Below are 15,807 nucleotides of genomic sequence, written 5' to 3'. Positions count from 1 at the left end.
GGGGAGGGGGGAAGGGGGAGGGGGGGAAGCAATTCCACCTAATGAACAAGGCGCAGATGGTAGATACTGAAAACAAACTTTGCTGTTACCCAGTGGCAAACCCTAGCATGCTGGAAGCTTCTTAGCTCAGTGAAGTGTTGCTGTGGCATGGAGGCACCTCCTGAACTCTGAGAAGTCACGGAGCAAAGGTCAAAGACAACTCCAAAACATCCTCCACTAAATGTCACTGCATTCTTGCATGATGGCATTTTAATGAGCACCAACTGTTTGCTTTTTGTCAAGATTTCCAAATAAGTGAAGAGAATATGACACTGGAAGGAAAAGAATCATATTTAGGCCATTTCATAATGTCTATAAATCTTCCTCTCTCCGAAAGTTAATAACTGCAATTAGGAGCAAAAGGAGAGAGTTAAGCTCCAATAGCTGTCAGAGAAGTGTGCTGTAAACTTTTAGAAAATTTAAGGAGGTCTGTATGTCACCACTAGCAGGCATTGTGTTGCAGAAAGGGTTAACAGAGACCCACAGGCACTGATTTTAATGTCCTGTCAATCTGTTTTTCCCTGTGCTCTGGAGAACTCTCCATACTCACATAGACATTGCATTGGAGATCTTCTTGCTGAAGCCTGCCTGACAGCAGATGGACAAGGGGAGCTCCCTGGAAGAGTCTCTGGAAGAGAGGTTGAGGGTTGAGCCAGTAGTCTCCTTGGTTTAAATGAGCAGCCTGGCATCTTGGGGATGTTATCTTGTCCATAACCTGAAGGTCACTACCCACTCCCAACCTGCACAGAGCTGTGAAACGACCTGCAATTATAAAGCCAGAAACTTCTACTCATTCTTGGCTTTTGGTGCCCTGACAATAGAGCTTACCATTCTAGCTACTTCCCATATCATTGCTGAGAGCAGTTTTTCAGTGTTGATGCATGGGACAGTGGCTCTGTGCCCTTGGTATACTTAGTCATTTCCTCCCCAAGGCAGTAGCAGGGTCAAAGCACTATGTATCCCTTGGCAATGCTAGCCCAGCGCTGGTTGCAGTCTGCCTGTTGGGAAGATATCACTCATGAAGATCCTCATGATACCTGTGGCAACAGAAGACAGGCAGAGCCTGTGTGGACCTGCTGCTGCATATGATAACCACGGATGGAGCAGGTCTCCATAATCTTTTTGCAATGTTCCTTGTCACCTATCTTCTGCATCTCAGTCATAGCTTTGCTGGGAACTTCTTGAGTCCCCAACAGGTATGGCTGCTTCTTCACCTGAAAGGGAAAGAACCATCATTTGACCTTTGGTTGTTCATAATTGGAACAGAGAGCCGAGGAGATGCCTGAAAATCTCGGCTGGCTGTCACTGCTACCAGGAAATTTACAGTGCTATCAGAAGAAGTCATTTTCTGTTCTCCAGCAGTAGTTACAATATCACATACACCCACAGTCCATCCCCAGTGGAATCAGGCTTCACAGACGCTGGGGCAATGGTCGATAAGATTTTGGTATCCTGACTATTTCTGTGCACCTCTGCTGTGTTGTACCCACACAAAGACAAAGCAAAATCGTCAACACTGGAGTTGTCCTTGTTGCAAAATCCCTCCTCCTTCAACTGAGAAAGCTTCTCTGAAATCACATAGGATTTGAAGAGGCTTGCACACAGCAAAATAGTTCTAACTTCACCCATTTTAGGGCAGCGGAGCACACACACAGACACACTAGGCAACCATATGCCCATACCCATTTATGACATCTGTTAAAGAGGCAAAGTCCTTTGCTCCATGATGAAACAACTCCTCCGCACACCACAAGGCATCTGGATTTGATTTTTCATATCATTTTATATGAGAGAGGGAAAAAAGTCACAAAGCAGTTGAGTGGCTTGCTGAAGGTCATGGTGTTCAAATGCGTAACAGGACCTTTTACCTTGGGGTTTAATTCCCAGTCCTGTACATTGGCCTCTTGAAGAACAGGCAGGATTTAAAAAATACTCAAGGTAAGAGGAGAGCTGAAATCCAGGCAATACTCCTCTAGAATTTAAATTTAGCCCTAGGACAATGCAAGCAATTATTTAGCTACATTGAAGGGGATGTGTGTTGTGAGGGAGCCCACTATATGTGGTCATTTGAGGTATTTACTTCCATACAGAGCTGGAGGGAAGCAGGATTGCGGGAAACTCGGGAAACACAGCAGTCCAAGAGCAGATACCAGCCTAGCGCCCCTTCCAAACCAAACATAACCCAAACATAAACGCACATCACAGTGAAAGTCTGTTCTATAGCCAGGAACTGAAACCATCTCCTCTCCCCTTAGAAACACAATAAAACAGAAAAAAAAAAAAAAGCCCTCCCTCTTCTTGCAGTTGAAAATCTGCCAGTTTCTAAGTGCTAACTATTATTTCAATTTTTCTCTTCAGTGGCCAGAAAGTGCTAATATTTTTGGCTCTGTCCCAGCTGACCTGACCTCTCTGACATCCTGTATCACATGAAAACCCTCCTGCAGATCTATGTTGGTGATAGTGTCATAAAAAGCATGGAAGGGGAGGGAGGCAAGGGACTGGGCAGGGAAGAGAAAGGAATGATTAAACAAAGCAATAGCCAGGCACCCACATAAAAATCTATCTATGTGATGAAGCTGCAATAAATGTGGCACATCAGAGCTTTCGTATAAATGGTCAGGGTAAAATATATTTATATATATATATATATGAAAGAGTAGTTTAAAAATTACTCTGAGACCACATACTCCCCCCCGCAAAAAAAAAAAAGAAAAAAAATGTCTGAAGTGTAGCATGTTATTGATTTTTTATAAGTCAGGGCCAAATTTATTGTAGAGAAAAGTTCATTATTTAGTAATCCCACAGCTCAATCTGCTCTGCTGGCCATTAACCCTCAACAGTTCCCATGATAAACTCCCCGTGAACTCTTTCCATGTGTTGCCTCAATGAACTGCAGATGAATTTTGCTGAGTGCTCGTTCAGCCTCGCCTGGATATTCATCGTGCTTTTTGCTGACACAGATCTCAACTCACCTGGGTACTATAGCAGTGTCCGTACCCACCTTGGCTCCCACACAATGCCACTTCCCAGGAATCACACTCCAAGTCCCCATCGCTTGTTTATAAACCCTCTGTGGGTTCCATCCATGCTGACTAAGAGCAGAAGAAAATAAAGACTAAGCAACCACATGCGTATGCATTAAATGCACCGACTCCATTAATTCTCCTGCAATTCTTAATTGAATTGGTATCAATGATTCACAAAGTATAAATATGTGGGAAAAGGAGCTTTTTCACAAGCATCATGGCATAATTGGTGCTTGATGGTAATGTGTGATTGCATGTGCATAGGTAAAAAACAACTACATTCTACTCTGCGTTGGCACCAGTTACTCTGAACGTACACATCAATGTGAAGCTCTGTGGTGGGGTGCTGTTGCAGCCCTACACAAGGGCCCCAACATTTTTGTGATCGAGTTCTACACATCCAGTCAAGTAACATGAGAAATGCTGTGACACAAGGGTCAAGACAAAATAGCGGTAAATGCTACTTTTCTTATCCAATGGCATTTTATATCCACCTTGCACAGGTGGAAAGCTCTGCTCTGGGCAAAGCTTTGCTGGGAATAAGGCAAGGGAAGTAGAATTATAAAAAACAGTGTTGTGAAATTATGAGGGGAGACAAAATATATTTGCCTTATATGTGAAATCTATCTTGGTAAGTCATTTGATAGAGTAGATGAATTGCTCATCCGAGGCAGGTTGAAATACAGAGTGTGAAGGAAAGAAATAATTGAAACCAGCCATCGTAAACATTCAGGGTAAGGGAAATCATGCGTTCAGGAAAGGTCCTAATCATCTGGTGACCATGAGGCAGGTTACAAAACACAGGGCAGTGTCATGGAAAAGGAGCTATTGCTTCACTTACCACTTTACTCTAACCCTCATAAATCTGTGCTCTTTCAGCATTCCCACTTCTCAGAGACACCAGGCACTGATCCTTCTTGCGCCGGTGTAATGGGTTGGCTTGATGGAGAAACCCTTTGAGTTTCTTTGGCCCAGAGATGGGGAATGCAGCACCAGAGAGGAGAATAAACACAGGTGGATAGTCAAATTGTCATTAATCATTGAGTTATAGCTAATCAGCTGAGGTGCAGGTTACATTAGGACAAGAGCATACACCAGCCAGTTATGTTTTCTCTGCTGACCAGTGTTAATTTATAAATTTGTGTTGATGGATTTTGGTGGGATACTTTTCAGCAGGGCATCTAAGCAAAAGGAGCAACCCTCAACCGTCACAAAGGTGCAGGGCAGTTACTCGATGTACACAAGCCCTGCTTTGAGAGCTGTACAGGATATTTTTTTTGTATGGGAAGCTGGCTGTCATGTGACTTCTTACTTTGCCAATGCAGCAAGTAATTGCACCGTTGGCTTAATGGATGCAGACTTTATCCTGCAGAAGGCTTTGCCTCCATGCAGGCATAAGCTAACTAAGAGTGCCCCAATCACCTCCTGAAGGAGGAGCGGTAAAGACCAAGACATGGTCCTTCCCCCATCTGCCCTATTGCTTCCTTCTTCTTCCATGCTCACACAGTGATTTGAATGGACAATGTTGCTCATAAGTGGTGAAGACCTGTCATGACTTTAGATCGTTCACCCTCTGGTTCTTCTGTATGCATCTGCAGGAAGCTGGGAAGCAGACAGTTTTGGACCTTGCAGGCTGTGGATTCCTTTCTCCCCTGTAGCTGGGCACCCTGTTCATCTGCTAATGGAAGGAGGGTAGAAGGAGCCCTCCAAACTCCAAGCACAAAGAAGGTGCAGACCTGCCTAGCAGAAACTCGGAGGCTCTTTTTTTCTCCAACGCCTTGTAACTGCCCTTCAAGCAGCTACAGCCGGTCTCACTGACTGCGTAGGATAACAGTGTTTTTTTTCAGCTGGGCCTGCCTCAGAAACTAGGAGAGTTTGCTCAGCACAAGCACTCATTTTCATGCAAAGCAAGTCAAGCACCTTTGCTAGGGTCCCAATCACAGTCGCCTTTGCCAAAGCTGTCTCTTTGCTTTTCATAGGACAGTACTGGGCTGTGACCCCCCCTGGGATCGGTCAAGGATATGTACTTGTTGATAGGTATAAAACCACCTGAATCGAGGTGGGATAAGGAAAGTTTTTTACATGGTGTTACTGAGCTTGTGCTTCACTAGGCACTACCAGCACACCCAAAGGTTCACCGGATGGTGTTATTCCCCAGTCTACCCAACACCATGCGTCTACAGTATAAGCCACAAGGAAGAAGTAACATCTTCTTGAGTCAATCATACTATTTCCAGGAAAAAAAAAAAATCTACAGTGAGAAGCGACTTCATATACTTCAGATGGCAAACCATAATCAAGGAGTAGTGATCAATTTATTTTGTAAGTAATCTGTGTATTAAAAATGCATTATCTCCACCGTCTCTGGAGACCTAGATTTAAAGTCACATTTCTGAGATGGTTCAGGTGTTTCGTCCCTGCATGAAGGAAGCAGGGGTTTGGGGTAGGAAGAGCAAGAAAATCCTGTTAATGAGGAACCTACAAGTCTTGGGACATGCATGTCACAACACACAGAAGTCCTTCTAGATCTGGACAGCTAAATAGATCAAGAGGGTTTTAAAGCCTCTTCTCTCATCCTCATCCTTCCTGTCCCATGGCTGGTGTGGAGGGGAAGGGAACAAAACAGAGCCAGAGCCAGTGGAAACGCTGTCTCCTAATAGCCTCTGTCCTTTAATAAAGCCTCATGTCATGTGTGAAAACAAATCACTCTTCCTCAGGGCAATGAACTCACTTCCTAAGCACCTGCCAGAAGGTTTCTCAGGTTTAAAACACAGCAGGACTTGGTGTTTGGAGGTTATTTATTTATGTGTTGATTAATTCTGATTCCTGTACTCATATGACAAAAGCCTCCAGGAAAACTGGGTTTGAACAGGTATTTCAGCTGCTCTCCGTGACAAGCCAGTGCTTTATGCAGCCAACATGCGCATGGAGGCAAAGCTTTGGCAGAAACCAGCTAAGAAGTATTGCAACTCCTGGGTATGGCCTCTTCAAGTGGCTGCAACATGAGGGGCAGGAGTGTCCCAGGGGAGAAAACACATGGGACCGGGATCCTGAGCAGCCGTTTCCACCGTCCTCCTGTGCTGGGACCAGGGGATAACTGTAGGATCTGATGCCTGCATGGGTCTCTTCATGGCTGTAAAAAATAGAGCTCTGAGCTGTAGCTGCTATTTCAGATAAATCCAAGAAAGAAGCAGGTGTAACAAGTGAAAAGAAGTTCAGTCTGGCTACAAAAATGAATAGCACTGGGGCTGGGTTTGCCTAAAAGCAGCATTTATTTTTGGCAAGGCTGTTGCTTATGCCTCATCTGGTCTTTTCCTCTGTACTCACACCACTGATAGAACCCTCTTCTCCAAAGGCTTGGATGCAGCCTCGGACACAGGAGGTAACACAGCATCTTGGATGCGATGAGTACCGAGGAAAGCCTTTGACATCAGTGAGGCTGACATGCGAGCTGGACCAGGGCCCCACTTCATGTGCCCTGCTTTGACAAGTTAACGGAGCTTTGCCAATCTGCAGAGACACTTCAGACTTCTACGACTGCGCATCGCTTTATCCAGGTCACTTGCTTTTTAGGCCTGACAGGGGCCAATGCAGCTTTTCCTCTGCCCGCAAGCACTGGCTGTGTTTGCAGCCATCTCTCCGAAGTAAAGCAAAAAGTTTTAAATCTTCTTTTTGCTTCCAGGGTCAGGGAGGTGAAAAAAAGTTCTGAAAAGTGCCCAGGAATTAGGAAAGGGTACACAAACTTGTTTTACAGGGGGTGTCTGGCTTATGAGCTTTTCAAAGAAGAAATCTGTTTGCTTTTTGGACTTTGGGACAGAGGGACCATAGCATCCAACAGTTGGGGGTGGACCCTGGTCATGTTTTGGTGAGGAGTAAGGTACACATTTTTACCTAAAGAAGATACTTGGTCATTGACTAAAATAATTCAGCACTACCTCAACATCTGTAGAGCAAGATGTGTCTTATTTGGTTAAGCCAGGCTAAGGACACATCTGATCACCAAGGGAACTTTCTTTGGTTTGCAGGTGTTCAGCCCAAAATCATGCGTTATTCAGCATGTTTGGTGGAAACTACTTTTACCCTTTCCAGGACACATGTTGTGCTTGTAGAAGCCTTTACCAGCCCTTCAACTTGTTTCATTTTTTAAAGAATGAGCAAATCAGCACACCTATGTCTCATAGGAGCTGACTGGCAGCCTTTAAATCTCCTTCAACAGCAGCAAGGGAACCGAGATTAAATGGCATGAAATGCCAAGATTTGTGGCCCTTGCAACATCTGTGATTTATTGTCCACAGACACAGAAGAAGACTTTTTAACATCCCGCCCCTTATTAAGCTCTTCTATTGACTGCTAGTTAAATTTTGTCTGGGAATTACCCAGAATAAACATTTAAATCTCCAACAGCATATTGAATAACATTGTTCCAAGAAGCATAAATAAAACAGATCCATGTCTTCAGCCATCTGCACACAATCACACACTGTTTATGTTTCAAGCCCTGGTCCAGTGAACTTCAAGATGTAATGTTTTGGGGAGATGCATCAGACATAAAGGTTCATCCATAACCCACTAGCTCCGGTACAAAGTGGAGATGACAATGCCGTCTTGTGGTTGATGCGAAAGCCATCACACGTTCAGGGGAAGAAAAGCTGTGGCTGGAAGGCAAATAGTTTATAGTTACTTGGCTGTGTTTATTCATGGAGAAACAAAAGTCCAAAGAACATTGGCTCCCAGGGCCGATGCAGTTTGGAGCAATGGAGTTTGGCATTTCACTACAGCTCCCACTCCAGAGAAGGGTCTCCCATTTTTGCCTTTCAGCCTACATACAAAGAGAACCCATTCCCGTGGAACCTTGAGGCTCCCCTGCCAACAGGGCAGGAAGCCTTCCACACAGCATGAAGGCCCCCAGGGTCACCTCAGGTGCGTTGAGCAGGCACATCCTCAAAGTGCAAGCACACCACAAACAACAGTTCTTCTCTGTCTCGAGTGACAGTTGCTTCTGGTCTAAATCCCTGTATTGTTTATGTTTTAGCTACACCTCATGCTATGTCATAGCTTGGTGCCTGTGGCCTGTGGACTCTCTGAGGGCACCAGAAGTTACTTCAAAAGGCAACTAGAAAGCCCTTTTACTGTCAGTCTTTTACCCCTTAAGCTGTATTCACATGCCTTGGTGTGTTTTCCTCATTGCCAGCAAGGGGTGAATCAAAGAAGGCTTGTGAAGAAATTAGGGAATGAAAATATATATTACAATGGAGCACCTTTTCATGAGGCATTCCCTAAATCGTGTTTGGTGTCCAAAGCATCACTGTGGGGCTTTTTTATGATTGTGGGCATGAGATAAAGAACATCATAGTGGTTTACCCCATGTCACACAGGTTAAAACGCATCTCAAAGCAGATCCTGATTTCCAGCCCAGTGAACAGACAGCAAAACACAGCCTCTTCCCAGCCCACCTTGGGGGATCAGACCAGTTTACAACCAAACACCCACCAACTGACTAACGCTGGCTCAGATGACTCAAACATTTTTCTTTGCCTCTTTCTTAGACAGGCAACTGAGAGATAAAATGACTGTATTAGAAGACATTGGCTGAAGGAGCAACTTGCAGCCCTCTGGCCAGATGGCGAAGAGGACAACGAAAGGTTCAAGACCCTTCATGGTGCTTTCTACTAGGATTTTCAGCTCCTTAGAGAGAAGGAAATTCTCCTCTGTTATGTGAGACTGAGATGCTGCAAAATGGGGCAGCTGTTCTCCAAACTAGCATGGTACTGCTGTAAAACGGATAATTAAAAAATATAAAGCAACAACTTGAGAGAAAAAATATGTTATACTGAATACAGTTATACTGACAATGCTTAGGTGTACACTGTGTGGCACACTATTTGCATCCACAGCCTTTGACCAACTGATTTTGGTTCATAAAGTGTCTCCAAATCCCATGAAGTGTCTTGAAATCCTGTGTCATGACTGTCAGGCAGATGAAGAGACTTTCCCTCCTCCACCCAGCAAAACTGTGCTGGGCAGTAACCAACACATCAAATTTGGGCTGCTCCAATGTGGGATCCCATGACAGCATTTCGCACACTGGCGGGTTTGCTAATTACTGTGGGGACTAAAATGACATGGGCATTGGTTGAATTGGCTGCTTGGAGATGACTTGAAAATAATTTACATAAATATTTGTATGTTTTCCAGGAACAAGTGGACAAACCAGAAAGTTCTGTGACAAAATTTCCATTTTTCTTTTATCATAGGTTTTCTGTTGTCAACAAGCTGACTATGTGTGGGTGGGTGCTACAGAAAGAGAAAGGACAAACATTTCTGTGCTTTCATCACAGTTTTTCCAAGTTTGTGATTTTCCTTGTTTTATTTTTCTTTAATTTTGACAAATCAATCCTCAGTTATGGAAAAATTACTGAAAAATAAATATTTCCGCCTTTCCATCTGACTTTTTTGGCAAAGAGTAAAATTGCAGTGCTGGAGTTGGTATGGACTGCGACTGACTGGTTTACATGGAGGGTGGAGAGATAAAAGTATCATCCTCTCAGTTCACCCACTGCAGCAAGTGCCATAGGCCTTATAGCAAAGGGAGAGTTCATATGTTTGCCAAGCCTCACCACCATTCACACAAGCCTCTTGGTATTATCTTTTCATCTGAAGATGAATTCCAAGAAATTTCTTGCATATAGGCCATTTGCTAACTCTTCTGCACTGACCTTATGAGCATATTGACTTTGCAGGAATTGATAGGACCACATTGGTGCATCTCTAAGGAAGATCTTCAGAAAATTGTTCCAGGACTCTGGGGGCTTCCACATGAGGGTTTCCATGTCACTACCTCTAAGGTCCAGGAAGGCTGTTGAGGAAGGGAGTAATCTGTATTTGCAGTCATTACATATTATAGACGGAGTGTGCTGACACAGAAGAAGATACTGAGTGGAAATGATAGGAGTTGGGCTGGAAAGACATGAAGATGATGATGGGTTTCACAGACTCATGGAAAATGAGTTAGGAAAATCCATACCTATCTCATTTTGGGAAAATATTTGTCTGGTCTGATCTCCAGCTCCCAGAGCTGGATTTCTCACTCATGCTCTAAGAATTTTGCTCCAGCCTTCTACTTTGTCTACTCTAAAGCCCCAAATTAGTGTTTTTCTAAATACTTTGCCAAGAATGTTTCACGCTTCTGTAATATCTGGCTCCAATTCACTCAAAAATATGATGTGAATAGCTTTTCAGATGATGTTATGTTTTAGACTTTACTCCTCGTGTTGGGTTGAATGAAAAAACAAAGAGGAAATGCAAACTGGGGAAGAAAATGAAAGCGATGGAATATTTCCAAAGCTCAAAACAAATTAAAAAAATGTTTGAGTTTGAATTCTGGGCGTACATTCAGGATGGATCTGATTTTATTTAGACGGGGTGGCCCATTTCTGTGTTTATTAGTATTACTACACTAATGAAGGCTTAAAGAGAAATGCCTCAAGAACAAATGCTGGGAAAGTCTTTTATGAATCTAATGACACTCGATTTCCATAGTAAATGCCTAATGTTTAACGAGTATTTTAGTCTTTCCCAATTTACATATTTATAGTTAACTTTTGTAGCTGCTCATAAGTAATTAGCCGTCTGTTTAAAAGGAGCCTGCGAACTATACAACCACATACTCATTCCAGTGATGGTAACCAAAAAAAAAAAAAACCAAAAAACCTGGGCACTGCTTTTAGAGAAATATTTGATTACAGGTAGTTGAAAGAAAGCCAGCAAAAAGAGAGCAAGGGATTACATAATGAGAAAAACACAAGGGAGAAAAAAATGGGACAAAATGACATTGAGTCTGAATCTGAAAGGAATTTCCCCAGTTACGAGAATATTTGTTAGTCACCCTGAGGGGAAAGTTCCCCAACTGGTCAAATGACTGCAAGACAACAGACTGCGTGATGCATTGGCTGTCATTCATCCATGTTCATGCAGCTTTGTCTACAAACAAAATGGGGAGAAGCCCTGGAATTTAAGGTGTGTCTTTGCTCATCAAAAGGCATCTCACAGATGTGAAATAGCTGACAGCAAGGCAATGGCATAAAGAAATCACATAAATTCAGAAATTAAGGGGGTTCTTGTCACTGGCCATAAAGCCTTGCAGAAAATCGTAACATCTAACTTTTTTTATTTTCACTCAGTGACTGCTGTGACTAAATAAGAATGAAAATTAAGAGTTAAAATGAAGTGTAAGGAAGGTGCGTTGGAGAAATATTTGCTGAAACACACCCTGAACGTTACTGATGATCAACAACATTCAGAGAAAGGCCAAGTCTGTGGCGAGGAATGGAACTGAGTTTCCAGGCAGATATTAACAAAGCCATTTATTGTGCTGGCCCGTAACCTTCCTACCAAACACAATAATTGGGTGTTTAACCTTTATCTTGATAGCATAAACTAGTCATGCTCTTCTTTTTCTCAAGTATTGCCTATGGCTGAAGTCTGCGGAAAATGGCAAATACAATTTTTATATATGTATATAAAGTCTGGATGTGCATCTATGCCAAGTATCCGTCATGCAACACAAGACCAATGAATCAGATTCCTCCTAACTACTACTAATCATCACTGATATCAACAGAATCAGATGATGGTAACCGAGTTTGGCACATAAGCTCGTGTTCACCAGCAGTCTGACTGGGTGTTGGTTTAAGTGTTAAGCTTCCCATCCAGATTAGTGTCATTACAGTTCTTATGGAACAAACGACCCTGAGAGATTGGACACAACTGTCCTTGGACACATCTTGTTGACAGGAGAAAGGGCAAGAAAGACCACACTAAGGGTCAATAGATCCCATAAGGTATCTTTTGTCTTCTCTCACGTTCCCCCTTGACCATCCTGTTCAACCATAGCCACTTTTGGAAGGCACAGAGACTGACTGCTCACCAAAGCACCTTAATTGTTCCAGTGGTTGGAAAAGTTTTGTGCTTCCCAACACTCCTATCTACCTTCAGCATGAGAGTTTCTGCACATTGGATCTGTTGCAGAGCTGAATTTCATCACCAGGAGCTTTTATATTCATTGCAATAGGCTTTGATATTTCTCCATGTTGTATACAGCAGTGCTGTGCTTCCCTGGTCCATGGTCACATCCCACAGTTTCCATGGACAGAGTGCACAGGAGTTCAACCCTGACCTTTATGGAGCTGTAGAGACATCATGCTGAGGAGGTGGAGGGCAGCACTTACAAATGGTTCTGATGGATGGGAGGGAGGCAAACCTGGCAACAGGTCTTCACCCTTCCACAGGCCCTTCTTCTGAACAGTAGCCTCATTTCAAGTTCTCAAGAAATTCTCAAGAAATGTAAATGCATTGTGCTACCCACCAATTGCACCACACCAGGGCAGTTTAGGAGATTGTGAAGCCACTGAACTTGCTGTACTATGACCTCTTGATGTCTATAATTTCATGTTGTTGAAATCTGCAGAAAAAATAATGTTCCAAATTCATTTAGCATTTGACCTAAATTGATCTAGCAGGAAGATTCAGCAGGCCTTTTTCAAATGCCCTGCAGCGGCTTATATTTTTTTCCATTTCCATCAGGCTCATGCTCTCATGCAGTGACTGGATCTTCAAATGATACACATGACAAAGTCTTATATCTGGCTGGCTGAAGCAGGAGAGCCCAGAGGCAGGAACACCAGGGTAGGTGTCGAAGAGCACAAGAGAGCAGGAGGGGTGAGTGGAAGCAAACGGAAAGCACAACAGTATCCACAGTGATCAGGACATCATCAAGTGACTTCTTGTCACCACTGATCCTCCCTCTGTGTGAGCATCGACCATGTGAAGACATCACCAGAGCCCGTGCTGCTTGGATGAAGGCCGTTCAAGACAAATCTTTCATCATGTCAAGTGGGGTCACGGTTGTGCAAATGAGGTCGCAAGGAAGATCAAGCCACTTTTCTCATGGACCTCCAGATTACAGCACAGTTCAGACAAAGAAAAGGAACATTTGCATCAGTAAAGCAGAAGAGCTGTTGGATGTGACAGCATGCCACTCACATTTCTCAAACTTTTTAGTTTGCCACATTCTGGGGTCTTTACTGGAGGCATTAAGTCAGTGACTTTATAAACATCTAAAAAGAAGAAGTTGAGGAAAGTACAAATGAGTTTCACCTCAGTTTTAATGACTATAATTTTCTCTCGTAAAGGTAATTTCAGTAATTAATGGCTGCATTCTTCTATTGTTGCAGTATTTGGAGATGACACAAAATGAGCAAGTGTTTTTGTTTCAGTGACAAAAGGAGAAGATTAGCTGGCTGAATGCTGATAGGAAATGTTTGGTGGGAGGAATAAGCAAGGAAGGACTGATAACAAGTTTGGTGGTATTGTTTCTTTGCTGTATTATCTCTATTTTACTGGAAGGGAACTGCAGCAAGAGCAATGATCTGATGGAATGCTGAAAATCCTTTTCTCCTCCAAGGAGCTTGGTGGTTTCAGTACCTGGACTGACACTTCAGAACAGCTATACCCATCACACAATACACAAAAAATGCTTTCTCAGTTGGGAGCATGCCATGGGGCTGATTTAAAAGGTCTTGGTTCGAATCTCAATTCTTCCCAGATTTCATAACTGGCCACTTAAACTCCCTCCCTGGGCACCTTTGCATTAGTGAAGAGAACAGTCTCTTCTTTCTTGCTTCCATGGAAGGTCCTCAGAAGGGCTTGTGGTCTCCCTGTGGTTTGAACCAAAACTTGACCAATAGGAATCCTGGCACAGGTGGGTTGGGGGTTTTATTGTTTGTTGGTTTGGGGTTTTTTTAATTTCGAATGTAATATCCAATATAGTTCGATAGAAATAATAAGAATAATAATAACAACAATTAATAATAAAAATTGTATGTGTCAACTTCTTGGATTCCTGCCCAGTGATGCAGGAGTTATATGCCCCATGGCAGCTAACACTACCCAAATGATACTATCTGAAATAAGTTTCTGGTATCAAGCCATGACAGAACAGGGAGGTATCCCCTATGCAGATGGCCTGGCTAGCGCTGCTCACATGAGGACCAACTTCCTCTCTTCCGCCATGGAGGTCTGTAGTTACAAAGTCTTAATGAGCAATTGGGCTTTGCTGTCACGCCCTGTTCAGAGGGTTATTTAGGTGAACAGCCAACTTGACAAGAGTTGCCTTCTGCGTTCAGCTGGCTGGAGACTTGCTAGATGTTTCCAATCTAAATTAACTTGTCTCCAAAGACTATCTCATGACTTTGTTTCTGAGGCTAGACGGCAAGGAGATAATGAAATCCAGACTTCACCTGCAACCTTCCCAGAAAAAAACAATTATTTCATACATACCTGGTCCCAGAATGGGGCCATCAACTCACAGAGGTCCCTCTGGAAGCACAATGAGATTTTCTGCATTTAATATATTCACCACCACATTTCACTGGGGGAGGTTGAGTTTCACCTCGTGACGGTGATTTTTTTTTCCTCTTTTTCCTTGCCAACTGATTTCTGTTTGTTCCTCGCCCCCTGCTTGTGCTTTGCCAATGAGGGAGGATGTTCATGACTGTGTGTCATTCCTGTTCCCATTCTGGGACGAGGGATTTGACTCAATGTTTTTTGTGCCTTCCGTTGATGCCGCTTATAACCAGCTCCAGTATCGTATGCTGCCAAACTGCACCTGTCAGAAAGGTTACAGAAGCTTGCCCAGATACATGTGCCATGTTTTTGGCTCACTCTCCCCATCTTTTACTGCCATATGTTTGTTAGCTGCAGAACTGGGAAAGAGAAGCGTTTCAGCTCTGCTTTAGCAACAGACCTTTTTTCCCAGGGCTCAGAGCCTAGACTCAGTCAGTGGCTAAGAAATCATGAGGGGTTCCCTACCTTAAAAATAGGTCCTTTGGTTTAGTTTCAAAAGTTTGAAACCCTAACAAAAAAAAAAAAAAAAAAAAAACAAAAAAAAATGTTTCCTAAATGAGGAGGCTGATCTATACTTTGCCTTCTGCAAAGTGCTCCTTTCCTGTACACGGTGGTCCCTGCAGCACAGCTGCTGGGATGGAAACTTACGAACACTACTAGCCATACCCATGCAAAATCAACCTTTTTAATGCAAGCTAGCGCTGGAGGTGGTTTGAGCCAATACGGCTGATCTTCCACCAATGCAGGCAGGACCATGATACATGCTGCTGGTCCCCAGCTGCCTCCCTCTGATTCATGGTATTCAGCCATGAAGCAAAGAAAAGGATGCTTTCACTCTTTTTGCTGGCCAATCCAGCCAGGGAGCATTTTTTTCAGCAACAAAGTTTTTGCAGCATGGGAGGGCCACAAGAACTCCATGGCATCCTAGCCATAGCACATGTCATGAAGCTGTGTTTGTGTTAGCTAATGAGAGGTCTTCCTGATGTTGGACACGCTCCATTTCTGACTGGGCGACTCGTTCTCGCTCCCAACAGTAATCTGTCAGGGTTGCTGCTTCCCACCACTCACAGCTGGCTGCTGTCATGGTGGGAAAATGCCCTCCAGTCCCATTTCACTCAGTACCACCTTGTTTGCTCTAGTCACAGGCCCTACTCTTCCTCTTCCAAGGCAGTAACTGAGCTCTACTCCTTCAAAAACACAAAGCAGCTGCACAGCCGAAACCCCCCTGGGGGTGTCAGTTCCCCACTTGCTTGGAGAAGTGCTCTGCTCCTGCCTGCGGTGGGCTGTTGCTTGCTTTGCCTTCACACGACCCTTGGTCCCAGCTCTTTGTTTTGAGATT

Source organism: Charadrius vociferus, unplaced genomic scaffold (assembly GCF_000708025.1).
Source record: "Charadrius vociferus isolate BGI_N301 unplaced genomic scaffold, ASM70802v2 scaffold213, whole genome shotgun sequence".
In the NCBI taxonomy this organism is placed as follows: domain Eukaryota; kingdom Metazoa; phylum Chordata; class Aves; order Charadriiformes; family Charadriidae; genus Charadrius; species Charadrius vociferus.
The sequence above is the reverse complement of the archived record's forward strand: the minus strand, read 5'-3'. Positions refer to the sequence as shown.